The sequence below is a fragment of the Amphiprion ocellaris genome, chromosome 18, assembly GCF_022539595.1.
Source record: "Amphiprion ocellaris isolate individual 3 ecotype Okinawa chromosome 18, ASM2253959v1, whole genome shotgun sequence".
Classification (NCBI taxonomy): Eukaryota; Metazoa; Chordata; class Actinopteri; family Pomacentridae; genus Amphiprion; species Amphiprion ocellaris.
In genome coordinates, this window is record NC_072783.1 from 2178945 (window position 1) to 2206554 (window position 27610).

The following is a 27610-nucleotide window of genomic DNA, read 5'->3' on the forward strand; positions in this document are numbered from 1 at the left end:
TTAAAAACTTCAGTCTACATTATTTTGATTGTTTATTCTTAGAAAGACCAGGACTCAACATGCGCAGCGTTTTCCAAAGCGCTCGACTGTCTGTAAAATAATGATATTTTCATTTAAATTTGCTTTAAATACAGTAAAAGTGTAATTTTATGGTCACACATTGAGCAACGATCAATCAGTGTTTGTAAAAATACAGATTTTTGATGTGGACATTATGTATAGTTTTTTTTGTCCTTTATTTCTAGTTAACATGTCAATTCATACTTTTTTCTGTGACTTTACTAGAAAATCTAAATAACACTTCCATTGTTTTTCTTTTTTTCCCATTTTCAACCCTTAATGTGCATTTTTTCTTTGAAATAATGACAACTACATGTAAAATAATAACATATACTATATACAATACATATTATATCCAGTAAAATTAGGCAAATTTTATTGTGAAAGCCAAAAAGTCCCTCAATTTTTGATAAATAGTCACTACTGACAAATCAGTTGCACCCAGAGGTACAGAATTTTTTGTTTTTTAAACAATCTGTTTAGAGCAGTTGGCTTACATTTGGCAAATATATAAACAAAATATGAAGAATAACATCATTTTGATGAAACATCCCAAACTAAACTCTGTTTTTAACCTGACTGAATGCAAAGTCACAGATCGGTACTTCAAGAACCGTCTGAAAGTTAAAAATCTGTCTGTTTTTATTGTTTCTGGCTGTGATAAATGGTAATTTTTTGACAACTATTTAAACAAAACATGCCTCAACAATGCATCAATTTATGCACATTTATCTCACATTTTTATTAATACTTCCTAAGTACATCTCATCATAATTCTGGGTAATAAAGGGTAATTTATTAACAGGATCTGGATTTTGAAATGTGCACAAAACTGATAGATGGATGTTTTTGCATAAGTTGACACTGTTCCATTATAAAGCAATGAGTTTCCCGGCTCCTGTCTACAACAATACTGCTGTTCTGAGCTGCTGTTTGAAACTCCTTCTGCACACACAGTCCTGAAACGCTGCAACAACATGAGTGTTACCATCTGCTGAAGTCATATCTTTACTGATGCTGTGCTGCAGAAATGCAACTCGCAAACCACAGCCGTCCATAAAACAGAATGACAAGGGAGATTCAGTGACAGTCGAGAAGGGCTAAACTGACCAATATAAACTCTGTAAAAAAAAAACAAACCCTTTTTAACAGTTTGCAATTTGTTGATCAATTTACTGCTATTTTGCAGTAAATTGATCTCTGTTTTGTTCAATTGCAGTTAACTAGTAAAACCACAGGAAAAAAGTATTAATTTACATGTTAACCATTACAAAAAATGGTAAAAGCTGTAAATAATGCCGATCGAAAACCCTCCAAAACCTAATAAATACTTCTACTACTGATATTAACCCTCGTGTCATCCTGCGGGTCAAAATTGTTAAAACAGTTTAAAGTTTGAAAATGTGGGGAAAAAAAAAAAAATTTCCCAGTGAAACTTCTGATGTCCACATTTTCAACATTTTTGGGAAATCTTTGAACACTATTTTGTGGGAAAAAAAGAAATGTTAAAAATATTTTCTAAGAACATTCACACAAAAAAAAATCAACCAAAATCCAGCGAATTTCACTGGATTTTGGTTGATTTTTTTGGTGAATGTTCTTAAAGAAAATATTAGAGGTTTTACTGATATATATGGAATCACTTTAGATATTTTTAGGATTTTTTTGGAAGATTTTTACTCATTTTTTGAAAATATTTACAAGAATTTTCTTGCCAAATTTGGGGGATTTTTAAAAAAAAAATAAAACTTTTAAGGGAAACTTTTAAGGAATTATTGGAATTTTCTTCGTGAAGGTTTTGCAAATTTTCATAAATTTGGGGAATTTTTTTGCTGAATTTTTGGATTTTTTTCAGACAAGGAAACAATATTTTTTGGGGCCTGTAAATGAAGACAACAGGAGGGTTAAATACTGATATTAAAACTCTCAGGGTTCAGGGGGGAGAAGGAGGAAGGTCAGTTGCATTCAAAGAGATATTAACACTTTTTCAGTACCTTCTAAGGATTTTTTTTTCCTTTTTAAGTGACTTCTAAAGACTTTTCTAGACTTACAGACACCCTGGGAACTCATTTCTCCATAGACACACGATCTGAAACCTGACCTGTAACAGGTCAACGCCAAAGAGCAAAGACGGCATTTGGCCCCAGTTTCAGGTGACACCTTCAGATATGAGGGATCCATCTCGTAGCAGTGAGCTCAGCTGATCTGACATTTTCAGGTCACAGAACCCAGCAACCCAGACTGACTCGGACTTAAAGCGTTTCCTCTCCAAAACAGTCCATACATAACAAATTATCATGTGCTTTGGTTGTGTCATGTCCCTGTGGGGAAACAGAAGTCCTCCTACACAGGCCAACTGTCACGCAGTTTCATTAAAACCTATGCCCAGTTTGAACCGGCCGAGACCTCTTTTGCCCTCAAATCCGTTGAAAGAAAGCGGCCGAAACAGCACGTCAACCTTTATCAGAGTCACAGAAAGCCAGATGGAGATGAACATAATTCACTGTCTTGTATTTCCCCCCGTTTGCTTTGGAGAATGTCTGAGTGAGACTAAATAATGGGATGAAATACTGTTAGCCATCTAGGCAGGTGTAGAAAATTCCCCCAGCCAAAACCGGAGGAGAGGAATAAATCACAAAACCCATTTATTCTCTCAGAGCTGCGTGGCCGCGGCGTTTTTTAAAGTTCACTTGCATGTCTTCTCTGTAATCTGCTCAGTGGTGGATGGAGCAGGAGCCGGCATTAGTCAGTGATTAATGAAAAAGCATTTATTTCCCCTGCAGACATCAAAATGTCATGACAGCAGCAGAGCTCTGATTTTAATATGTTCTGAATGTGCTACTTTAACACTCCCTCGCTGTTGTTTGGTGGCTGCTGTGAACAATAATACCAACATATGACTGTGTGAGTGGTAGGAAAAGGGAGGAAACAGATGCTCAGGATGACGCTACGATCCTGGAGCTGCACTGATATCATATAGTTCAACTAACAAGGTCTTCTTAACCCTCGTGTCGTCCTGCGGGTAAAAATGACCCCTTTTAAAGTTTGAAAATGTGGGAAAAAATATATATTTTCACAGTGAAACTTCTGATGTCCACATTTTCAACATTTTTGGGAAATCTTTGAACATTTTTTGGTGGAAAAAAAGAAATGTTAAAAATGTTTCTTAAGAACATTCACATAAAAATCAACCAAAATCCAATGAAATGGATTTTGGTTGATTTTTTTGTGAATGTTCTTAAAGAAAATATCAGAAGTTTTACTGATATGTATGGAATCACTTTAGATATTTTTAGGATTTTTTTTGGAAGATTTTTACTCATTTTTTGAAAAGATTTACAAGAATTTTCTTACCAAATTTGGGGGATTTATTTTAAAACAAAATTTTAAGGGAAACTTTTTAGGAATTATTGGAATTTTCTTCGTGAAGGTTTTGCAAATTTTCAGAAATTTGGGGAATTTTTTTGCTGAATTTTTGGATGTTTTTTCAGACAAGGAAACAACATTTTTTTTGTGCCCATAAATGAGGAAAACTGGAGGATTAATATGTTCTGAATGTGCTACTTTAACGCTCCCTCGCTGTTGTTTGGTGGCTGCTGTGAACAATAATACCAACACATGACTGTATGAGTGGTAGGAAAAGAGAAGAAACAGATGCTCAGGATGACGCTACGATCCTGGAGCTGCACTGATATCATATAGTTCAACTAACAAGGTCATTTTCACAGCAAATGAGGCCAAACGATGCAGCTAAAGATCAACCACTGAGTTAAACTTGGTGTTTGCCTGTGGAGAAGGATGGCTAAATGAGACAGTTCAGTTAATCCTGCCGACTGCTGCCTCCACTCCCCTCTTCTTCCTCTTTCATTCACAGACCTCACTGCTACACCTGCTGGCCGTTTGGAAGCGCTGCCGCCACACATGCAGCCGACACGCCGAGCAGAGAGACGTCAGGAGTTATATTAATGAAATGATAAATCTAAACCTAATCCAAATAATAGCCTCTCATCTTCCTCTCTGACATATGACACTGACATGTCCATCATCCGTCCGCCGGAACACACGGAAAATTCCTTTTTGCATAAATCCTCTCGGAGGCTCCCCATTTGTATGCCTCCAGCCCCTCAATCCTGTTCAAACAAATAGAGCAGAGCTTCAGGAAGAATAATGCAGCGATGTTTGACAGGCGGCTTAAAGGGGCAAATAGAGTCGTGACATGAAGAGGGAAGGTCATTCTGCAGAAAGCCGCTAACAGCAGGTAATCAACATTGGCAGAAGTGCACATTTGCATTGAGATGGAGGCATTTAAAATCAGCCGCTGTCTCCGGTCTGGGCAGGCGCTCAAATTAAATTCTTTGAATTAAACAGGCTGAGCTCCTGAAGGATCTCCTGGTCTCCTTCATTCCTCATTCGCCCGTTAACGGTGGCTTATATTTACATCAGACTGCGCTGCGCACAACAGTGTCTAAAACTGTACAACATTTATAGAAAACCTTCACCTCTGACATGTTGTTGGGTTGTTTTCTAACTCTAAATCACAGTGAATGCATTGAGGCTGAATTTGAAAGAGGAAAGGTCTTTGTTTGGGTCTAACAGTTCTCACACAACCACAGCAGGTATCACTGAACTGAATGGTGGTGTGTGTTTGTCTGGGAGACACAAACAACTGGCCATGTTCCCAGTGGGAAGCCAGCTGGGGATTACATTCTTGATGATCCGGACAGAGACTAGTGTGATAGAGAACATGAAGCTCCTATATGTTTCTGTGACACTATGGATCATGAACCGTTTGGCCACCATGCAGTGCGAAGGAACAGCTGCAGAACGTCAGGTATCTCCAGGTTTACTGTGTCAACTATTTGTGCTATAAAACCCGCTTGATAATATGCAACACTAGAACACAATATCAGCTGACAGGATAAGATTTTGAAGCTGGATCCTGCTTCACTACCTTATCTTAAAGTCCCTCTCCAGTAATTAATTAAGCCCCTAAAACTCATCTCTGTGTATCAAAGTCATATATTCAAGCATTTTTTTCCCACGAAAAATGTAATTTTATGCTTTAAAATTACAATTTTAAAGCACATAAGTCTACACTTTAAAATGTGCAGATCTATGGAGTCTCCATCTTTTTCTAATGACTTTCTGCAGCTCCAGCACACCAGCTCACCTATTACTCTGCTCAAATACCTTAAAACAACACAACAGAACACAATAATAAGTTGTAATATTGGAGCAATTCAGCCAAACATGTTGGAACCTGATAATTTACTCTGCAAAAAGTCTGAATCTGTGTTTTTGAGGATTTTGTTGCAGCTTTAAGGCAGAAATGCTCAACAACGGCTGCTTATTTCCCTCATGATATGTCTTCTTGCACATAAAAAACACCATATAGACATGTTAACAAGGCAAAAAGAAAAAAAAGATTTTCACCCGGAGGGGGTTTAAAGAATGCGTGTGATATTAATGTCACGTTATTCCGAATGTAAGCAGGTTGGGAGAACGCAGTGCATTCATGTGAAGGTCAACAACAAGCAAACATCCCACTGGGTTTTCTGTACATTTGTGCAAATCCAACATGATACAAGTGTGAACTGAATGCTGCAGCAGCACAAGGTGAACCAATTGGTTTAACTAGAAAACACAGAGATTAAATACATTTAAAATATAAATTCACCTTACAATGCAACCGAAGTAAAAACTAAAAGCTTTCTGCAATCAAAAAATGTAATTGAAACTATCCTAAAATATTATTATATACACCGTATAGACAACAAGGTAAGAAGCTTGATTTTCATCTGATGCCTCCTTAAACAAATCCTGTTCTTAGATGTGGTTGTTAAATATTGTTTAACCCCACTGTTGTCCTCATTTACGGGCACCAAAAAATATTGTTTCCTTGTCTGGAAAAAATCCAAAAACTCAGCAAAAAAATTCCCCAAATTTATAAAAATTTGCAAAACCTTCACGAAGAAAACTCCAATAATTCCTAAAAAGTTTCGCTTAAAAGTTTTATTTTTAAAAACAAATCCCCCAAATTTGGCAAGAAAATTCTTGTAAATATTTTCAAAAAATGAGTAAAAATCTCCCCCAAAAAATCCTAAAAATATCTAGTGATTCCATATATATCAGTAAAACTTCTAATATTTTCTTTAAGAACATTCACAAAAAAAAAATCAACCAAAATCCAGAGAAATTCACTGGATTTTGGTTGTTTTTTTGTGAATGTTCTTAAGAAACATTTTTAACATTTCTTATTTTCCACCAAAAAATGTTCAAAGATTTCCCACAAATGTTGAAAATGTGGACATCAGAAGTTTCACAGTGAATTTTATTTTTTTTGTCACATTTTCAAACTGTAAAACGGGTCAATTTTGACCCGCAGGACGACACGAGGGTTAATTAATCCACTTAGCAATCACTGAAGAATTTGGCATTCCAAGCAGCATTTTGAAAGCAGGAAGCACATCTCTGCAATTTGATTGAAAGTAAACACATTATGAACATCAAATAATCAAAACCGCATCCAATACTGTGATCCAGTGTTGTAAAAGTCTGTGAACGCTGCTTTAAAGGGCCTCTAACTGGAATCCAAACGTCCCCACACGTCTTGTTCTGGCTCGGCTGCTGGATCCACTGCCAGCCCCCAGCTGGTTTCACACACAGCTGTAACCGCCACTGCTTCCCTCTGCGCTGTCAGTTCTGTCTGCCTGACACAACCGGCCCTCAAATGAAACCCAAATGGGTTCCATTTAGCCACTTCAAGGGAAGCGCTAAAATAACCAACCACGAGCACAAGTTCCCACCGACTCGTATTTCAAGTCATATGGTGCATCCCAATTAGATTCATTTTCTTAAAACGCTCGAGTAGCTACATGTCACTTAGCCGGAGGCCTTTTGAAGGCTTGTAGTGAGTTTGTATCTGGGAGTAGCAGAGCCACATAGAGTGTTGGACTTCCTCGCCTGAGGCTAATGTGTATGAAGTGCAGCTGAGTGCTTGATAGGCTTAGCATGGCTTCTAAGTGGAGTAAAGCCATGGGGGACTCGCGGATCGGTTTCCTCCATGAATCGAAAGAGTTACAGAAGCCCTCATCTGAAACAAAACTACCAGACACAACAGAAATGCTGCAGCCGGATTGGAAAATATGGTGTTTAACCCTTTGTGCAGATATTTGAGGTTGAAATGAAATGCAAGCCACAAGTAAAAGCTGCAACCATCTATTAAAAAAAATGCTTGTGCATCACTTTGCCTTGCAAAGCTCAGCTACTTCCACTTACGCGGCTGTTTGCTGCTAGAAAATGGAACACTGTCATATTTTTTTCTGATGTTGTGCTGCAGAAATGCAACTCGCAAACCACAGCCATCCATAAAACAGAATGACGTTATATTTCAAGGAAGATTCAGTGGCAGTCGAGAGTGGATAAACTGACCAATATGTACACTGTAAAAAAAAAAAGAAACCATTTTTTAACAGTTTGCAATTGCAATTTGTTGATCAATTTACTGCTATTTTGCAGATGTTCCCTGCTTTGTTCAATTGCAGCTAACTAGTAAAACCACAGGAAAAAGTATTAATTTACATGTCAACCATTAAAAAAATGGTAAAAATTGTTAATAATGTCCACGTAAAACACTCCAAACCCCAATAAATGCTACTACTACTGATATTAGAATAAAAGAAACATCAACAAAAAAATTAAAAATAAATTCTGCAAAAAATTCAGAAATTTTTGGTAATTCGAAAAACATTTGGCCACACAATTACACAAATTTTATGCTATTTAAATTTGATTTCCACGGTTTTGCTAAATTACAGATGTCTAGTAAAAGAACAGGAAAAAAAAGCAATAATATACATGTAAAAAAAAAAATGGCCATAATTGTAAATGTGTATCACAAATAGTCATTTCTTAATATTTTTTGAACGGTTCTAGTGTACTTAAATCAAAAATAAATCATATATATAAACTATTATATTATGCTTTTAATATATTAATCTACAGGCATTTGTCTTTATCATTTTTTAACATTTTTACAGTTTTACATTTTTTTCGGACAGATTTTCACCATTTACTTATGGATTTTTTTTGTTTTTACAGTGCACATAAGTCCTTGCGGATAAAATTCAGCCTATGGTGATGGTATGACCTCCTTTGACTGTCATATATGACATACATAAGACAAGACATAATATTTGTCTCCGTCTGTCAGTCAATTGCAGGTGAAACAAACACGACAGTCAGGATGAAATCATGCGTTGATCTTTATTTATGACATCCACAGACAGCGCTGGTGACGTCAAGAAAACCCACAAGAAGTCCGAGTGCTCAGCACGTCCCAGAGGTCTGGATAGAAAGTTATCAGAGATTCACAGTGTGGGTTTGGTTTCAAAACCACAGGACAAGAACAGGACAGATCAATAAGGCACTGCCATCCAGACAGAGATAGAAAGAGTCGCTTAGGTATGGGTCAAAAGGGGGGGGTCTTGATGACATTTAGAGCTGGTCCGACGAGTTTCTCCCAGAAACTCCAGGCTGGGCTTTGCCAACTTTCATAAATAAGACAGAAGGAAACGGGTCCAATTGTCAAAAGTGATTGCTGACAATGGCCTCTGTTTTGTTCATGTCTGGGGAAATGAGTCTGCAAATTACACTGGCACAGATATAAGCGGGGTTTCAATGAAGAAGAGGCACGCTGACTGAGATAGGAGATGAATCTGTTTCCTAATGAATTATGCATTGTTCCACTTCTGTATTACCATGTTCACCACCATCATGTTCACATTCACTCTGTGAAGAACTTCTTTGTCCACTGTGAATTAGCAGCACCTCTCTAATCTCCTTTCATCTCATCCACAGACAGTTTCTACGGGAGATGTGTATGCCTTTAGCATGCAAATGACTTCATGTAGCAGCACCGACAGGTTGCAGGCTTGTTCTGTCTTTTGTATGGAATCAGTCTTGCTTGAGGCAGGCAATGAAAGATTTTGCTCTACAGTCAACTTCATTGTCATTACAAACAGCACGCCTGCCTTAAAATTCATGTTTTCTTATATGTGTCTCAAGCTTTACACTGCAAAAACTCAAAATCTTACTAAGTTTGTTTGTCTTATTTTTAGTCAAAATGTCTCATCCCACTTGATTTAAGATAAATGCACTTAACATGAGACATTTCAGCAGATGGAGGGACTTGTTTTAAGACAATGCATCTTAAATATCTTGTTAAGTCAAACAGTCTTCAAATTATCTTGTTTTGAGTTGAATTTTACAAGAAAACTCAAAGTAAGTGTAACCCTCGTGTCGTCCTGCGGGTCAAAATTGACCCGTTTTAAAGTCTGAAAATGTGAAAAAAAAAAAAAAAAAATCACAGTGAAACTTCTGATGTCCACATTTTCAACATTTGTGGGAAATCTTTGAACATTTTTTGGTGGAAAATAAGAAATGTTAAAAATGTTTAAGAACATTCAAAAAAAAAAAACAACCAAAATCCAGTGAAATTTGCTGGATTTTGATTGCCTTTTATATGAATGTTCTTAAAGAAAATATTATAAGTTTTACTGATATATATGGAATCACTTTAGATATTTTTAAGATTCTTTTTTGGAAGATTTTTACTAATTTTTTGAAAATATTTACAAGAATTTTCTAGTCAAATTTGGGGGATTTTTTAAAAATAAAACTTTTAAGGGAAACTTTTAAGGAATTATTGGAATTTTTTTCCTGAAGGTTTTGCAGAAATTTTAGGAATTTTTTGCTGAATTTTGGAATTTTTTTCAGACAAGGAAACTATATTTTTTGGTGCCCGCAAATGAAGACAACAGGAGGGTTAATACATCTCAAATTAGGAGGTTACATGAAAGCGAAAATCTATTTTTAACTGAAAAAGTGCTTTTTCCTCTAAATATCACATCTTATTTCAAGAAATCTGACCAAGCCATTTTTCACTTGTTCTACTGGCAGATTTTTTCACTTATTTCAAGGTAACAGTTCCTTGAAATAAGTTTTTTTTTCTTGTTTTGAGAGGAGCATGTTTTCCAGTGTACAGCTCCAGTCTTCTTTTTCTCATCCTATTAATTCCTGAGCCATCTGTACAATACCACACAGAGGAAACAGACTCACAAGGGTAATGGTACCTTCAGGGTTGCTATTTGTAACTGTGAATCTCGATCTGAGCAGAGCGCACAAAGGATGGGAGAAAAAGAAGCGTGGGAGGGAGAGAAAACATCTTAAATTACTTCCCGTTCAACCCGCCGCCGCCACCAGATCGCTGTCAGGCCGGATTGACGTTTGATTGAAAGCTCTGGCGAGAACCGCGGGAAAACCGAGACCCAATTAGAGAGTTAGCTAGCGACTGACCCTCCGATGGCAATATGATGACCACCAATAAATGTCTGTTTGATTCCGGCCACCGTCTTGCCGTGTGTCAATCACACGGCTTCGGGTGACTCCAAGTGACGGAGCTGTGGTTTTTACTCCCACACTCACAACAGTATGCCGGTTTTTCAAAGAAAATTTAGAAATAAAGCCTAAAAAATCCACATCAAGAGTCTTGTGGAGAAGCCGGCAGCCGCTGAGCCATTTTCACTTTGGCAGCATTTTAGTGGCTTTTAATGGAAAGATACTTATCATAAGTAATTCCAGCAAATGACTTTGATTGTTTTCGTGTCACGTTCTAATTATTTATCTCGTGTTATTATGAGTAATTCTGAGTGTTGCGTTGATGAGGCTCTGTTGTGGAAATTAATGAGCTGTTGCACACGAGAAAGAGCGCATTCACTCCGTCTAGTTCCCCATTAATATCACTTGAACAAGGCAAGTGTGTTATTAACAGGACTGCAGCAGCTTTCACCTGAGTGATACCAAACTGCAGTATCTTCTTGAAGATGCGTGAACCTGCCAATCAGATAAAACAAAATTAATATCGGCTAATTCTCCACGAGTGACGGCTGCTGGAGTATGCGATGATATTCTGTTGCCGGTCACCTCTAGTCCAGCTGAAGGTCACGGGTCGACAGATGAGCCTGTCTTTCATCAGACCTCATGTCATCCACATTAGCACGCTGAGCCAGGCCTTGCCCACATCAGCAAAAGGAAAAGGTAAGGCTCTATTGCCCTCCTGAGACAGAATGTACCGGCTTGAACGCACTGCATCTCCACTATCGCAGTGTAAACAGAGCGAAAATGAGAAATAACCTGCAAATAGCCCGCTGATGACCCCGCTGGATCGAAGTCAAACTACCAGAGCATGCATATTTAATTAATCACAGTGAAGCTGGCAGAGTTGATGCTGCAGAGGTCAACTGCAGGTGAAATAAACCTGCAGATGCCTGAACCCATAAACCAGGGCTGTCAAATTCATTTTAGTTCAGGTTCCACATTCAGTCCAGTTTGATCTGAAGTGGGCCGCACCAGTAAAATCCCAGCATAACAACCTATAAATAACCACAAACCCAAATGTTTCCTTAGTTTTAGTACAAAAATGTACATTCTGAAAATGTTCACATTTAAGGAATTATCTTTTTACAAAACATGAGGAACAACCTGAAATTTTTAAAGAAAAATAAATTCAATTCCAACAACATTATGCCTCAGTTTATCATTTACTCATTAACAACTTCCAGATCAGAGTTTATCTACAAAAAGGTACAAAATTTTTAGTCGCAGGTATTTGGAACTGAATGATGTAGCATTTTACTTGATGATCAAACAAAAGTCAGATAAAAAAGACAAAACAGCAAACACGAGAAAATATTACAAAAATGAGACACAAAATGACAAAAATGAGACACAAAATGACAAATATGAGACACAAAACGACTAAAGCGAGAAACAAAAGGACAAAAAATGAGACAAATGGCATGAAACAAAGCAAAAAAACAGACAAAAAATTGGATAAAAAAAGATACCAAGCGACAAAAAGACCAAAAAATGACACAAAAAAGACAAAAAAATGACAAAAAAGAAACAAAATGCGAAAAAAATACACAAACAACACAAGTGAGACAAAAAACCCACAAAAGGACAAAAAAAACTATAAAAAAATACAAACAATAAAACTCAGACCAAAAAAAGACAAAAAACAACAAAAACAAAACAAAATATTACAAAAAATGAGACAAATGACATGAAACAACAAAAAGAGACAAAAAATTTGATAAAAAGTTACAAAGCGGCTAAAAAAGACAAAATAAATGACACAAACAAGACAAAAAAGAAACAAAATGAGAAAAAATGAGACAATAAATGTCAGACAAAAAAGTCAAGAAACAACAAAAACAAGACAAAATATTACAAAAATGAGACACAAAACGACAACAGAACAATGAGCTATCTAGTATTTTACTTTATGATCAAAACAACTCGTCTTGGTCCGGAAATTATTTTAAATTTATAGTTTCACAAACATACATTTTGCAGTTAATGTCTTCTCTGGAATTTTGACACTTTACAAAATCATCCCACAGGCCGGATTGGACCCTCTGGCGGGCCACTTTTGGCCCACGTGCCGCATGTTTGACACCCCTGCCATAAACAGTCAGTTCCATATCAACACAGCACACTGACGCTGAAAAACTATTCTCCTTATTGCATGAATCACCTGTGATGTGTTTGAAACTAGAGATGGGAATAAAAGGTGACATTGCCGCCTTGAACAAACTTACTGAAGACGGTGATAAAAGTCGTGCCAGAGGCTCGGCGTTTCATTCCTGAACTTTACAGAGGCAGGCTGCCAGGAAGAGAATTCCCTTGTCATGGACCCCCGCCAGGCACTTTGTCCACAGAGTAATTGGCAGTAGCCCCCACATGCATGTCTGCTGTGTGAGTGGGTGGAGGAAGAAGTCGTGTTTGTCACTGAGAAGATAAACTTCAGCTGGTGCAAATATCAGTCTGGATGCGTCTCAATCCTGGCCACCCAAAAAACGACATTCCTACACAATTACACCGCATTTACATCTTCAAAGAAATGTATTTCCTCCAGTAAAGGTATGGCTTTGATGAAAGCTTCCAGTCTGAAGTCCAAGTAAGGAGATATGAAGGCTACAGCCGGCCGTTTTAACATTTAATACGTCGCACACACCAGTAATTCAAGTCTTCCTGGATAAAAAGCACATTTCAGATCTCCATAGTGTCACATAGTTGATTTTTACTCATTACTCAGGATTTTTTTGGAAGATTTTTGCTCATTTTTTGAAAATATTTACAAGAATTTTCTTGTCAAATTTGGGGGATTTTTTGAATAAAACTTTTAAGGGAAACTTTTAAGGAATGATTGAAATTTTCTTCCTGAAGGTTTTGCAAATTTTCTGAAATTTGGGGAATTTTTTTGCTGAATTTTTTTTCAAACAAGGAAACAATATTTTTTGGTGCCCATAAATGAGGACAACAGGAGGGTTAAAATGTTGGTGTAAAAAATGGAGAATAACACAAAACATCATTGAAATTCTTTGTTTTTTTTATGGATGTTTTTCATATAATTATTAGTACTAAAGGAGACCAAAAACCTTTTCTTTTCCTTTTTCTTTTTTAAAAATATACATATTTGCAGTTAATTTAAACCTTGACGTCAAAAAAATGAGAATAACACAAATTCTAACACAAAACTTCACTGAAATGAATTTTTATGTTTGTTTTACATAATCAGTAATCAGTCTAGCCCCGTTTAGTTGTATAGGAATGTATTTTTTTGCTTCTTATCACTACCATCATCATCATCATCTTCAGGTGACTGCTCAGTTTGTCCGATCTCTGTCTTTGCCAAAGCTGCTTGAACGTACGGTGAAGATTAACTTGTAATACATCGAAGAACTCGGGAAGGTCAGTCTACACCTTGCGACCCTGCTCAAACGGGACGCCGTGCAAATCCGCCGCTTCTTGACAAGATAATTTGCTCTGCTACGAAGCTCGCTGGCTGCCAACTCTTTTTGTTTTTCAACATATTAGATTCAGGGGGAGGGGGCAGCAGCTGTTAGCCGGGCCCAGCTGTCAATGATGGCTGGCAGGGATGAGAGGGGAGGAGCTGATTTTCAACAAACCTGTGCATACACGGTCCCAGAGGAAAGCTCACTTTAAAGAGTTCCCTCCGAAGCCCAGATGATAACTGGATGTCTCTGTTTACCTCTGCAGCACACTGGCAATCCAGCGCGCTCATTAATTCTGCTAAACGCTGCGATGAAGATGAACCGTGACTGACTTGGCAGATTGAGATTTGAAATGAGAAATATTCCAGAAACATCTACACGAGACATCCACAAGCTGCTGCGGTCTCGTTGCGCTACGTCCAAACACAACACAGCAAATTGCACAGGGCGAAGCAAGGTTGAGTTGGGGTTGAATATGATTTGTAGGCCAAGAGTGGAAAAGAAGCCCCAGTTTTGACAGAATGAAAATTAATTCACAACAAGTTTTGCATATCTCCAACCCCCGCAATTATTATGCATAAAGTTGTGGGACAGCTCCGTCTAGACTGCCACGCCGATTTGCTTTTTTGTGCTCTTCACGCTGCGTTGTTTCTCAAACCATACATTAGCACAGATTGCTTTTCGTGCCCTTCGTTTCCTGTGTTTGGAGCCTGGCAGGAACAATGTGGTCGCTGTGGAGACCGCTGGAAGCCGGGCAGCATTATGCTTAATGACCATGCTAGTGGACGGACATTTGAAGTCTGTTGTTAAATCGGATGCTTTTAGCAACACTAACCTCGACTGTTGCCAGAAACTGCTTTGAAAAATACCCTTCTGCCACGGGAGCGCTAGAAATGGCAAAGTTATAAGGTGTAGTACTACATGTTCCTCTGCAAATGACAAATGCAACTTCCCCCCGTCATTACTACAAAGGCATTCTGCCCATCACAGCTTCTGCCATTTGTACTCCGGCTGCCAAAAAAACGTATATATGCACAGCTCTATTGAAAAGACAAACACAAAAAAAATCCCCACAGGACATAAAAATAAAAAGCCTCTCCAAGCCTCTTTCATGTACAACTTCCAATATTTCCCCCTGAATGAGCAATTCTCTGCTCAAAGCCAACACAGCTGCCTCCAATCTCAAGTCCAGAGTGAACCGACGTGTCCGGCTTCAAAGCCACCAGCCTAAAAACACTTTAATGAGCTGAATAACAATCAGATTAGCTCGTAGCTATAAGCGCATAAGTCAGCAGACGATGTGGAGGATTCCTGTTAAACCAGTCGGTTGGTTGTTAGTACCCGTAAATAACTCCATGCAATTTACAGCTGGAGTGTAAACTAAGTTCCAAACCAAGACCCGAGTCGATGACTTAACCGTGTTCAAATGTCTTAAAAGTTTCTTTAACCCTCCTGTTGTCTTCATTTACCGGCACCAAAAAATATTGTTTCTTTGTCTGAAAAAAATCCAAAAATTCTGCAAAAGAAAATCCCCAAATTTCTGAAAATTTGCAAAAACCTTCAGGAAGAAAATTCCAATAATTCCTTAAAAGATTCCTTGAAAAGTTTTATTTAAAAAAAAAAATTTAAAAAATCCCCCAAATTGGGCAAGAAAATTCTTGTAAATATTTTCAAAAAATGAGTAAAAATCTTCCAAAAAATGAGTAAAATTATCTAAAGTGATTCCATATATCAATAAAACTTCTAATATTTTCTTTAAGTAGATTCACATAAAAATCAACCAAAATCCAGCGAAATTCACTGGATTTTGGTTGATATTTGTGTGAATGTTCTTAAGAAACATTTTTAAGATTTCTTTTTTTCCACCAAAAAATGTTCAAAGATTTCCCAAAAATGTTGAAAATGTGGACATCAGAAGTTTCACTGTGCAAATTTTTTTTCCCCCACATTTTCAAACTTTAAAGGACAACACGAGGGTTAAAGATCTTCAAAAAAAAATCACCAAGAGAAGCCAGCATTCAGAGTTCAGCAGGATTTATTTGTCAACAAAAATCCCGGAGTAATTCTTAGCTGTGATAACACCGCAAGAAGAGCTGAAGATACTGAGCTGAGCTTCGTCTTTTATACTGTGAGCGTTGGTCAGTTTTCCACATCTATAAGGTGTATGATAGGAGTGGCAGTTTTGACAGCGTTTCTAAATCTATTGGTCAGATGATGACATCAGGTTATCCTATTTCACCCTAGATCTCACTTTGCAGAAGACATGCATTAAGTTATCATTAGATCAACTTTGACATAGAATATGCCCAGACATGTTTAAACTTTTTACTTCTGGTCTTCAGTCTAACAGCACTTGCCATAATTATATTATCTTTTACTTTTAGCACATCGTACCCAAAAAATATTACACTACACAGCTGCCAAAAAAAAAGGTTGAGGGTTTTGCTGCAAGTTTGCGCTTTTCACCCTGAATTCCATCGTCTACTCCGGAGCGCAGTGACGAGAACATAATCCCTCACTAGCGTCCCAATTAACGGGGATGCATGACTAAGCCAGAGGTGGTCCTACCCGGAGCTGAGCCCCAGTCTGCGTGGGAAGAGCTTTGTGTTTTGTTCCACTCGTGCCCAGATAAGGACAGTCTGAGTGTTTGACATTAGACACAACATGTGATGGGAACAAGTCCAATCGGAGCAGCTAGAAAGTTTCTCAAGCATACCTGAGTCTTTATCATCTATCTTTTAGCAACTCAAGCAGTCTGTGGCATCTGTATTTATGCTTAACCTTGTGAATGTTAAGCAGTTTCTGGGCTTTTTTTTTTTTGCTCCTGTCACATTTTCACAACATAAAGTCCTGCACCTGTATTAAAACAGCTCAACCACGGCTAGAAGTAAAGGAAACTTAAATATGTCTCATGTATAATATGATAGTTTCATAAATCACACACAATAAAATTAATTTCTTTGATTATTCATTTTTTTATTAACTGAAAAGACCTGGAATCAACATGCACCACATTTTTCCAAGCTCCCATATGTGTTACCAATACTGGAAAAAATGATGACTGAATACTACAAATATATTACTAGTGTTCGTTTTTAATTCATTTCCATCTGTTCTGTGTAAACACAGCCTGCAGTTCAGCCGAGTAGTCCCTGAATTATTGTCTTGTGACTGTCGGTCACAGCTGAGTCACTGATGACTCCTCAGCTGTGCTGAAAAATGCAGAACTTTTTGTTTTTTACAGATACTGGAAACTGCAAATGGTTTATTTTTGGCAACTATTTAAATGTGACACATGGGGTAATGTGGTTTTAACCCTCCTGCTGTCCTCATTTATGGGCACCAAAAAATATTGTTTCCTTGTCTGAAAAAAATCCAAGAAATTCTGCAAAAAAATTCCCCAAATTTCTGAAAATTTGCAAAACCTTCAGCAAGAAAATTTCAATAATTCCTTAAAAGTTTCCCTTGAAAGTTTTATTTTAAAAAATCCCCCAAATTTGGCAAGAAAATTCTTGTAAATATTTTCAAAAAATGAGTAAAAATCTTCCAAAAAAATCCTAAAAATATCTAAAGTGATTCCATATATATCAGTAAAACTTGTAACATTTTCTTTAAGAACATTCACTTAAGAATGATTTTTTCCCCGAGTGTTCCTAAGAAACATTTTTAACATTTTTTTTTTCCCACCAAAACATGTTCAAAGATTTCCCAAAAATGTTGAAAATGTGGACATCAGAAGTTTCACTATGAAACTCTGGTAAATGGTGTAATTTTGGCGATTTTTTAAAATTCGCCACTGGCTTTTAGGGTTCAGAGGGTTATGTCAGAGGAACAATGTGCTTGCTACTAGCGTCACTCTCCCTGAATATTCCAGCTACTGTCCAAAATAAACTCCTGCCTCATCTGCTGTGAATCTTCAGTGAATCTGTGACTATGCATCCCAGCAGATCCCCAAAGAGAAACCAGCCTTCACTACCATGAGGATGACTTACAAACAAAAGAAGCAAGATCAAGCCAGGGAGGACAGCTCCCCCACAATTCAAACAGAATTTATCCTGCCACCTAAATTGGTTTTCATCACAACTGGCTGTCAGTGTCGGCGTTTGCGGGTTTCAGTGTGTCAGATCTGACACAGCTCCCGTTTTCAGTAGCTGTGGGCTGCAGCTAAACCGCCCACGCACCCCACGAGGGAGCAACCATCTTCTTCACATCCCCTCCACCAGCTTGACAATACTGATCATTCTCATCATCATCATCGTCATCATCATCGCCTGCAGCACTGAGGCAGTGATTGGTCAAAACATGACTAATACTACTGGATAAAAGCCTATAAACCGCTTTACTGTAACGAGTCTCAGCTGTACAGAAATGCGTAACCGCAGCTTCTCCTTAAGTTCATGTTGGAGAATTTACTGCAGCACATCACATTTCATGACATGCACGATTGAAGGACTACAAGTCAGTGCTTTATGCGCCCGCAGACATTTTCATGTTTCCGCATCTCCGCACCAGTGACCAACACAGGAGCCGCCACGCAGCGTCAATCACAGGCTGACAGACCCTCGCTGCAGGCCAAAGGGGACAAGCCAGCCTTTCTCTGCTCCCAAACCCTTGGAAATTACAGGAGTTTTGCATTTTTGAATCACCTGCAATGAGCAAAACGTTTATGTGAAGCTGCTTAACCCTCGTGTCGTCCTGCGGGTCAAAATTGACCCGGTTTAAAGTTTAAAAATGTGGACAAAAAAAAATATTTTCACAGTGAAATTTCTGATGTCCACATTTTCAACTTTTTGGGGAAATCTTTGAACATTTTTTGGTGGAAAAAAAGAAATGTTAAAAAAAAATGTTTCTTTAAGAACATTCACATAAAAATCAACCAAAATCCAGCGAAATTCGCTGGATTTTGGTTGATTTTTTTCTGAATGTTCTTAAGAAAATATTAGAAGTTTTACTGATATATTTGGAATCACTTTAGATATTTTTAGAACTTTTTGGAAGATTTTTATTCATTTTTTGAAAACATTTACAAGAATTTTCTTGTCAAATTTGGGGGATTTTTTTAAAAATAAAACTTTTAAGGGAAACCTTTAAGGAATTATTGGAATTTTCTTCCTGAAGGTTTTGCAAATTTTCAGAAATTTGGGGGATTTTTTGCTGAATTTTTGGATTTTTTTCAGACAAGGAAACAATATTTTTTGGTGCCTGTAAATGAGGACAACAGTAGGGTCAACTTGACAGAAAAGCCTGCAGAGCAACATTCATTTGTAATGTGCAGGAGGTGAGAAATGAAAAGTTTCACACATATTAACTCCTCAAAAAAAGAAATTCCTTTCTGGCCCTCTAAAATGTGAGTAATGCAGCCCTTTGCAGCAGTTTATGGGATGATTATAATTGATGCCACCTCCTAAACAGCGCTCTCAGACTGCGTCTCTTTTGTATGAGGCGTAGCTTTAAAGCCTGTGGAATCTCCCAGGAAGAAAAGAGCCAGTGTCATGCGGTCAGAAGGCGTTTTTAGTCAGACAAAAAAAAAAAAAAAAAAAAAAAAGAGCATCAGCACTTTCTGCCACGAAGCAAGAGGCCGGTGTTCGGAGCCGTTAGCCTCTTTCTCAGAGGAGAGTCGGGGTTTAATGGGACTGCTCTTCCACTCCATTTGCCGGCTTGAATCTTACAGGCCACAGCTGCGTACATGTGATCCAGTGACTGTCACTCCGCATAGGTCACTGCAGCGCCGGCGCTCCACACCGCCTTTAACAGCTGACAGAGGCTGTTCCTCTCCAGGCAAATGCATGAAAAACTAAACAGACTGCAGGCACGATGCACGCGGATGAGGCAGCAGTAAACAGTGGTAATGAGGCAGCAGAGGGAAGGTCACCGGCTGTTTTTTAACTCCTTGCTTTATTTAACGGCTATCGAAATCACCCCACCGACTCCCGGCGCTGCCACGGTCACATTTATTCAGACTACAGCAACACATGAAGGTCTTGCTCCGAGTTTGGATCTATTTCAGAGCTAAACATCAATTTCATGGCTGGCTAGTCGCGGAGTAATTACAGATGGCCTCAAGCCGACACATTGATCAGTGCTCGGGACACTTCTCCAAAAATAAGACAGTTTTTTTGACAGACAGCTCCTTGAAAAAACGACAACGCCACCAACAAAGTTATTGCATAAATTCACAAAGAAAATACAGCAGGGGCAAATTAATCCTCCTGTTGTCCTCATTTACGGGCACCAAGGAATATTGTTTCCTTGTCTGAAAAAAATCCAAAAATATCTAAAGTGATTCCATATATATCAGTAAAACTTCTAATATTTTCTATAAGAACATTCACATAAAAATCAACCAAAATCCAGTGAATTTCACTGGATTTTGGTCGATTTTTTTTTTGTGAATGTTCTTAAAGAAACATTTTTTTTAACATTTTTTTTTCCACCAAAAATGTTCAGAAATTTCCCTAAAATGTTGAAAATGTGGACATCAGAAGTTTCACTGTGAAAACAGATAATTTTTCCCACCATTTTCAAACTTTAAAACGGGTCATTTTGACCTGCAGGACGACACGAGGGTTAAAGGAAAAACATGACAGTCTGAGGGCGTCCGGTGGCTCTGTTACACTGTAGGGGGCATTTTTTGGCATGTTTGGGTCACTGCAAATCAATATAAAGTTGTTCTAATGACCTTTATCTCGTAAAGAAATATTTCCAGTCTGATGGGAGTGGTCTCCTTTATCCATTGGACACAAGTGGTCTGAAATTTTTGATGGAAATGACGTGAATCTGACATCCAAAATCACCACATCTCACCTCAATAATAGACTTAGTACCAACATTTCAGACAGCTTTATCCCCCACCATCATTCAAACACCAAATGAGGGAATATCTTCAGGAATAATGATGTTTATTCCTCCACTAAAGTTCCAGAGACTTGAAGAAATCAATGCTAAAGTGCACTGAAGCTGTTTTGGCAGCCTTTCTAAGACACTCCATGTTGGTTTTTCCTTTTATTTGTCACCCATCTGTATTTCCAGCATGGTGATGAAAGTTTTCCTGAATAAACAGCAGAGTTATTTCACAGTACCAACTCTTCTCTGGCAAAAAGATGCGCCACTAATAGGTGTGTGTTCCTGGTTGACAGTTTTGAGAGAAATAAAGTGTATAAGTGCAAAAATAAGCTAATGAAAAAGTTATTTGGAGTTCATGCTGAATGTTTGCTGGATGCCATGTGGTATATTAAACAGGTAATGAAACATTGGTAGAGTATGTTTCAGTCGAGTCCTGCTTGGTTTAGCCATGCAGAACTTGCTTCACGTGTTCGAACACGCTGAAAACCCACAAATGTTTTCCCAAAATGTGAGATAAAATGCCAAGATGGAATTTACTGATAACCATGATTTACCTTCATGTCAAATGTGAAACCAGCACTTCTTGGAATTCATCCCAAAAAGGTTGACTGGCACATACAGTTTAAACCTCTACATGTCAAAATCTTCCAGCGGGTTTAAAAGGCATGTTATCTTTTTAACAAAATGTCAATATTCCTTCATTTACCATAAAAAGAAACTTGGAAATTAGAAGGATTTTCAGCCTTTCAGTGGTTCATGAACTATTTTTCTGTAATGTACCATTTAATCACAGAATTATTAAAATCTAAGCTTAAAATCATAATATTTAATTTAAATCCTGTCATTCTACGAGTCTCATTTAAAGATTTGCCTAAAATAAACCAATTGCATTAATCGAATTCTGTAAAAGACAAAAAATTCTGCCCTCCTTGTCGCAAGTGAGAAGCCATTAATGCCTCACCTGCAACAAACAGTGACGAGACAAAAATTCAAAAACTTCTCGGCTGAGCTGCAGGCAGTGTTTACACAGAGCCAATAGCAGACAACATGGAAACCAATTAGAAATGTAAGTAGTAAATTATCTAAGCTATGCAGTGTCACATTTTTCCGAGTATTAATGACACCTGTGGGCACCTGCAAAAGCGTACATGCTGACACCATTTTTTTTTTATGAATATATTCTAAAAAAATCAAGTCTATGATGATTTTGGGATCGTAACTTCATTAAACTGCACAGAAGACATTTCTGAGTTGTCCCTCCTAGCCACGACTCTGCTGTTTCCATAGAGGTGCAGGATTTTATATTACAGTGAAAAATGAGCTCACAGTGATTAAAAATTTGACAGGAGCGAAAAAAAAACAGTTACTACTTGTAGCTCAGATGGTTAAAAAGCGAAAGCTACATGTTGTATAATTTTACAGTCCTGCTAACAGCTTCTTTTTTTGGATGACACGCAGTACATGAAACAAATAATTAGACGACGGTGGGGTAATTCCTGCTTGGTTTAGCCACGCAGAACCTGTTTCACATGACAAGTTTGAACAAGCTGAAAGCCCATAAATGTTTTTCTAAAATGTAAGATAAAATGCCAAGATGGAATGTACTGATAAGGTAACCAGACAGTATAATTTACTTTGGAAAACCATCATTTCTTGGAAGGCATCCCAGTTTTCAAAGTCTGTTTGGCTTCAGAATAGACTTTACAGACAGATTTTAAAGGAGAACAGAAAAAGAGTTTAACATGAACGTCCTTTAAGTTTACTCACGCATCCAAAGAACAGTAGAAACATAATCTGCATTCTTGTCTTCTTTGAAGCCTACTTGCAAAACAAGTATCTGTTGTAAATTAGGGCTGTCAAAATTAATGCATTAATGCAGATTAATCCATCATTGCGATTAATCTGATTTAAAATTTTAACACAATTAACCCTAGCATCATCCTGCGGGTCAAAATCGACCCGTTTTAAAGTTTGAAAATGTGGAAAAATATGTATATTTTCACAGTGAAATTTCTGATGTCCACATTTTCAACATTTTTGGGAAATCTTCGAACATTTTTTGGTGGGAAAAAAGAAATGTTAAAAATGTTTCTTAAGAACATTCAGAAAAAAAATCAACCAAAATCCAGTGAATTTTGCTGGATTTTGGTTGATTTTTATGGTTAATGTTCTTAAAGAAAATATTAGAAGTTTTACTGATATATATGGAATCGCTTTAGATATTTTTAGGATTTTTTTGGAAGATTTTTGCTAATTTTTTGAAAATATTTACAAGAATTTTCTCGCCAAATTTGGGGAATTTTTTAAAAATAATACTTCTAAGGGAAACTTTTAAGGAATTATTGGAATTTTCTTCCTGAAGGTTTTGCAAATTTTCAGAAATTTGTGGAATTTTTTTGCTGATTTTTTCAGACAAGGAAACAATATTTTTTTGGAGCCCGTAAATGAGGACAACAGGAGGGTTAATCTGCAGCACAGAACAACTCAAAATCCCTGAAACGTGTCTGGCAATGCATTTCGGGCAGTTTGTCCAAGTAGGCTTGCCGTTGCACAAATGGCCTGTTGATCCGGTAGTGGCAGAACTAAGAAACTCCACATGGAAGATGGTAAACAGTAGAACCCGACTGATTTATCAGCCGGTCGTTTTAATCAGGCGATTATAGCCGTTTTCAAAATAATCATCACCAGCTGGAGTAAATGCAGAAATAATGTTTTACAGTAACTTCACTCATTATGTTGCTTATATACAGCATATATATGTTTAATTTACCTCTAATCTGCAGCAACAAGAAGTACCAGACCAGATGTATCTCATAACTCATTTACAGATTGACTCTTTTTTAAGGTTATATAATTTCCCAGAGGTTTAATGCTTTGTTGCATGTTTTTGTACTTAATAATTCCTCCCTGTTGTGAAGTTAAACAAATACTAAAGGACAAAGTATTGTAAAACAGTCAAATGTTCTGCCTGTAATTCATATCTTTGTTGTTGTAAGGGTTAAGGGACCAAAAAAGAAGCTATTTTATTCATCATATATTTTCTAAATTAATCAGCCGATTAATCAGTTATTCGAATTTTTTTTCTGCCAAATATTGGAATCAGATCAATAAATCCATATCAGTTGGGCCCTAACAGCACGTTGGCCCTCGGTGGGAAATTTGAATACAAAAAAACCCAAGACGGAACAGTCGACCGACATACAGTAATTTTCACACTCTGCAGGAAGGAGACTTCTTTTCACCAAAGCACTTCCAGCTTAAAGTCCCTCATTAACGTGAAGCATGCGTTAGTCTGCGATTCTAACATGAACCTTTAGAGGGGTTTAATAAACACCTTAAATGTTAAGTACATTCTCTTCTTTCTTGAGTCTGTTTGCTCATGCACAATGAAACGCAATTCATTTAGATTAAAAATGAATGAGATATAATCGTGATTAATCTAAATTAATCCACAGCAACCTTGATTAATCAGATTAAAACTTGACAGCACTAGTTGTAATATGTAATGTGACGGTACAGCAGTGGTTGTAAAGGGGTCGCAGGTTCGAGTGCCATGAAACTCACCATGAGTAGACAACAAATCCGGCTGTGAGGGCAGCGAGGTGCTACATGTCGCTGGGCTGAGTCCCGATCCAACAGTTCTCTACAAAGGAAACCACAGTGACACAGAAGGGAAACTTTAACTCAAGGTGAGCGACCAGCTGAAACAGTCCTTGTATTGGAAAAACGGCGAGAGACACAATCCGACATCTGGCTCAGCGGCGTCTGCGGAGTGGGCAGTCTGGCATGTCGCCGCTCACTCTGTTGATGAGCTTCTTTTTTTTCTCCAACAGAGAACACAAACAGCAGTGGACGATGCAAACGGCGGCGCTACAAGGGCTGGTTGTCACACAGCAGACAGTCGTCACGTTCTGCAGGGGGTGGATCTGACATGAAGTAGTGCTTTCAGAGCTGCTATGTCGAGCCTCTGAGCGCTCTGAGCAAATGCATCATTATGTCATTAGAAGCCGAGTTAAGGACAGAGGAGAGAGGGCGACTGAAATATCCGTGTGGGAGACACTCGCGGTCATGTGATGAGCACCAAAACAAGTGGGAATTGGAGGGATTCTGAGAAAAAATGCAACAAATATTGAGTGTCTAATTCAGTACTTCAACACACGTGCAGCCAACATTCCTGCCTCATATTCCTGCTTTATGATCTGTGCAATAAAACACATAATAACCCAAAAACATTCATAGTTTGGCCCACAGACACACAACTGGCAGTTAAGTTGCTCTGCAGAGACATTTTTGGACGTTATTTGGTTTAAAATTAAATTACAAGAGGAACGCTGCAGCATTTGTTCAACAAACATTTCCTGAAGTGTTAACACAAAAATGACTCTCCCGCTTTAATTCGACAAATTCATTCCAGCTTTATTAAAGTTCCGACCCTCAATTCTCCCTCTGCTTCACCTCATAACCATAAAGGACGACCAAGATGTCGATTCTGAAAGGAAACAAAATGTCATTTCGGCACAAAACACGAGTGCAGCGCAGTAATCGAGTTCTCTCAAGGGTGCCACAAGGACTTTTTTCATTTTTCTAATTATAGTCTGCACATTTGCTCTCTGTGGGGAACACTTTATAAGACTTAATCTGAATTTCATACTCAGTTGCCAACACATTAATTAAGTTTGGCCGACCGGAAGGAGTCTAAAATCATATCGCCATCATTCCCAGTTTGAATCGCAGAAATATTTTTATTTGGGGGTTTGCAGGCGTAAAGGGGAAATTTAAATATCTGCTGTGAAGCCGTGCTTGGATAACATTTCACTTTTTTAACCCTCCTGTTGTCTTCATTTACGGGCACCAAAAAATACTGCTTCCTTGTTTGAAAAAAATTCAAAAATTCAGCAAAAAATTCCACAAATTTCTGAAAATTTGCAAAACCTTTAGGAAGAAAATTCCAATAATTCCTTTAAAGTTTCCCTTAAGTTTTATTTTTAAAAAACTAATTTGGCAAGAAAATTCTTGTAAATATTTTTTAAAAATTGGTAAAAATCTTTCAAAAAATCCTAAAAATATCTAAAGTGATTCCGTATATATCAGTAAAGCTTCTAATGTTTTCTTTAAGAACATTCATATAAAAAAATCAAAATAAAAAAGCTAATTTTGCTGGATTTTGGTAGATTTTTTTCTGAATGTTCTTAAGAAACATTTTTTTCCATCAAAAAATGTTCAAAAATTTTCCAAAAATGTTGAAAATGTGGACATCAGAAGTTTCACTGTGAAAATATATTTTCTTCCACATTTTCAAACGGATCAATTTTGACCCGCAGGACGACACGAGGGTTAATTCAAAGCTATTTTAAAATGGTTGTGAGATCAGACACAGTAATTGTTTTGCATATTGACATCTTTCTAATTATATTTTTGGGATCCACTAGAATATGTTTAGATGCTTTAACGTTAAAAAAAATTGCATTATTTTTCTTCTCCTGTATGTTGCAGAAGTGCCTCCTCTCACATTCTGTTTTAAATACTTAATTTAAGCTCCTGTTTCTTTAAGGCCCCACTTTAAAAGCCCAGATATGCTCTGATTGGTGATCTGGCCCAACAAAAGTGAGGTAATGTTGGTTAGCCATCCCAGATTTCTGGATTTAGGCAGAAACATGTAGCCTTAGCAGAAGCAGTTTTAGTGAGAACTAAATCAGGAGTGAAATTAAGCTGCTCATTCTTTGCCAAACTACCTTCTGTGGTACACGGTGACAGAGAGTAACTCCCTTTCAAGTCAGACTTTAGACTTTGAAAGTTTGCAGACATTTTGCAAGAACAATAAACCAGCTATACAGCCTGACTAATGAAAGATAAAATAACAAAACGCATAATGTGAGCTCTTTTAACCCTCCAAACTCAAAAACTCTCGCTGGAAGGTTTGCTGTCTTTAAAAAAAAAAACAAACTGCAAAATCACACATTTTATCAGTGTAGAAACCAAAAATAATTGTCAGATGTTTAATTTTCCAACGTCCCCTGAACTACTCATATGAGTTGTTGTGACATTTCATTGGAAAACTTCACCCAATCTAAGTCTAAAATTGGGATATTCCATTAAAGTCCCTTTATTCTACACATCCCATTCAAAAATTTGCCAAAAATAAACCATTTGCACTAACCAGATTCTGCAAAAAACGAAAAATTATTTGTTCATCGGTACAACCATGAAGCCATGATTGAATCAGCTGTTACCAATGCTCATGTGACAAAAATTCAAGGACTTTGTGGTTCAACTGGGCTGAACTGCAGGCTGTGTTTACATAAAACAGATAAGAGAATAGTAAGGAAGCAAATTAATCATGTAAGCAGCAGAGGCACCATTTTTTGTAGTATTTCTAACACCTGTGGGCAGAAAAAATTTTTTTTCATTGATTTCTGGTGTTAAATCTGTGCACACAAAAGACATTTCTGACTTCTTTTTACTTATCAGTGATTATACTGTTTCCATAGAGGTGCAGGACTTTATAGGAGCAAAAAACACCCAGAAACTGTTTACAGTTTAGAGTACTAATCAAATATCTTTTCTATTTATAGTTATTTCTGTCTACGACACATTTTCTCTTGATTTGTTCTGACAAAACAAATCTGCAAGGGTTCGGTTGTGCAAGATTGTAGGTGCATGTAAATGGAAACCTCCGTAGCAGATAGCTGAAGGTTTGGGGTTAAAGAAATATGGCAGAGGCCACAGAGAGACACTCCCCTTGCCACTTGAAGCCACCAGGGTCACATTGGTCGGCAGCTGTCCCTGCAGCAGACGATGATTAGAAGAGAAGTGAAGGCGAAACCTCTCCCTGTGCTATTTGTCTGGTC

The 27610-nt window shown here is 37.5% G+C and overlaps 1 protein-coding gene across 7 annotated transcripts in view; it reads right to left on the bottom strand.

The window, feature by feature from the left end:
* Positions 1-27610, bottom strand: part of tanc2b (tetratricopeptide repeat, ankyrin repeat and coiled-coil containing 2b) — a 236267-nt gene that overhangs the window by 190887 nt on the left and 17770 nt on the right. For 6 of the 7 annotated variants that reach the window (XM_055004171.1, XM_055004170.1, XM_055004169.1 and 3 more), the window contains exon 2: positions 24327-24405. The exons of the other annotated variant lie outside the window; for it this stretch is intronic. The gene's annotated coding sequence lies outside the window, so the exon portion shown is untranslated. The remainder of the gene's footprint in view (positions 1-24326; positions 24406-27610) is intronic. 7 annotated transcript variants of the gene reach the window in all.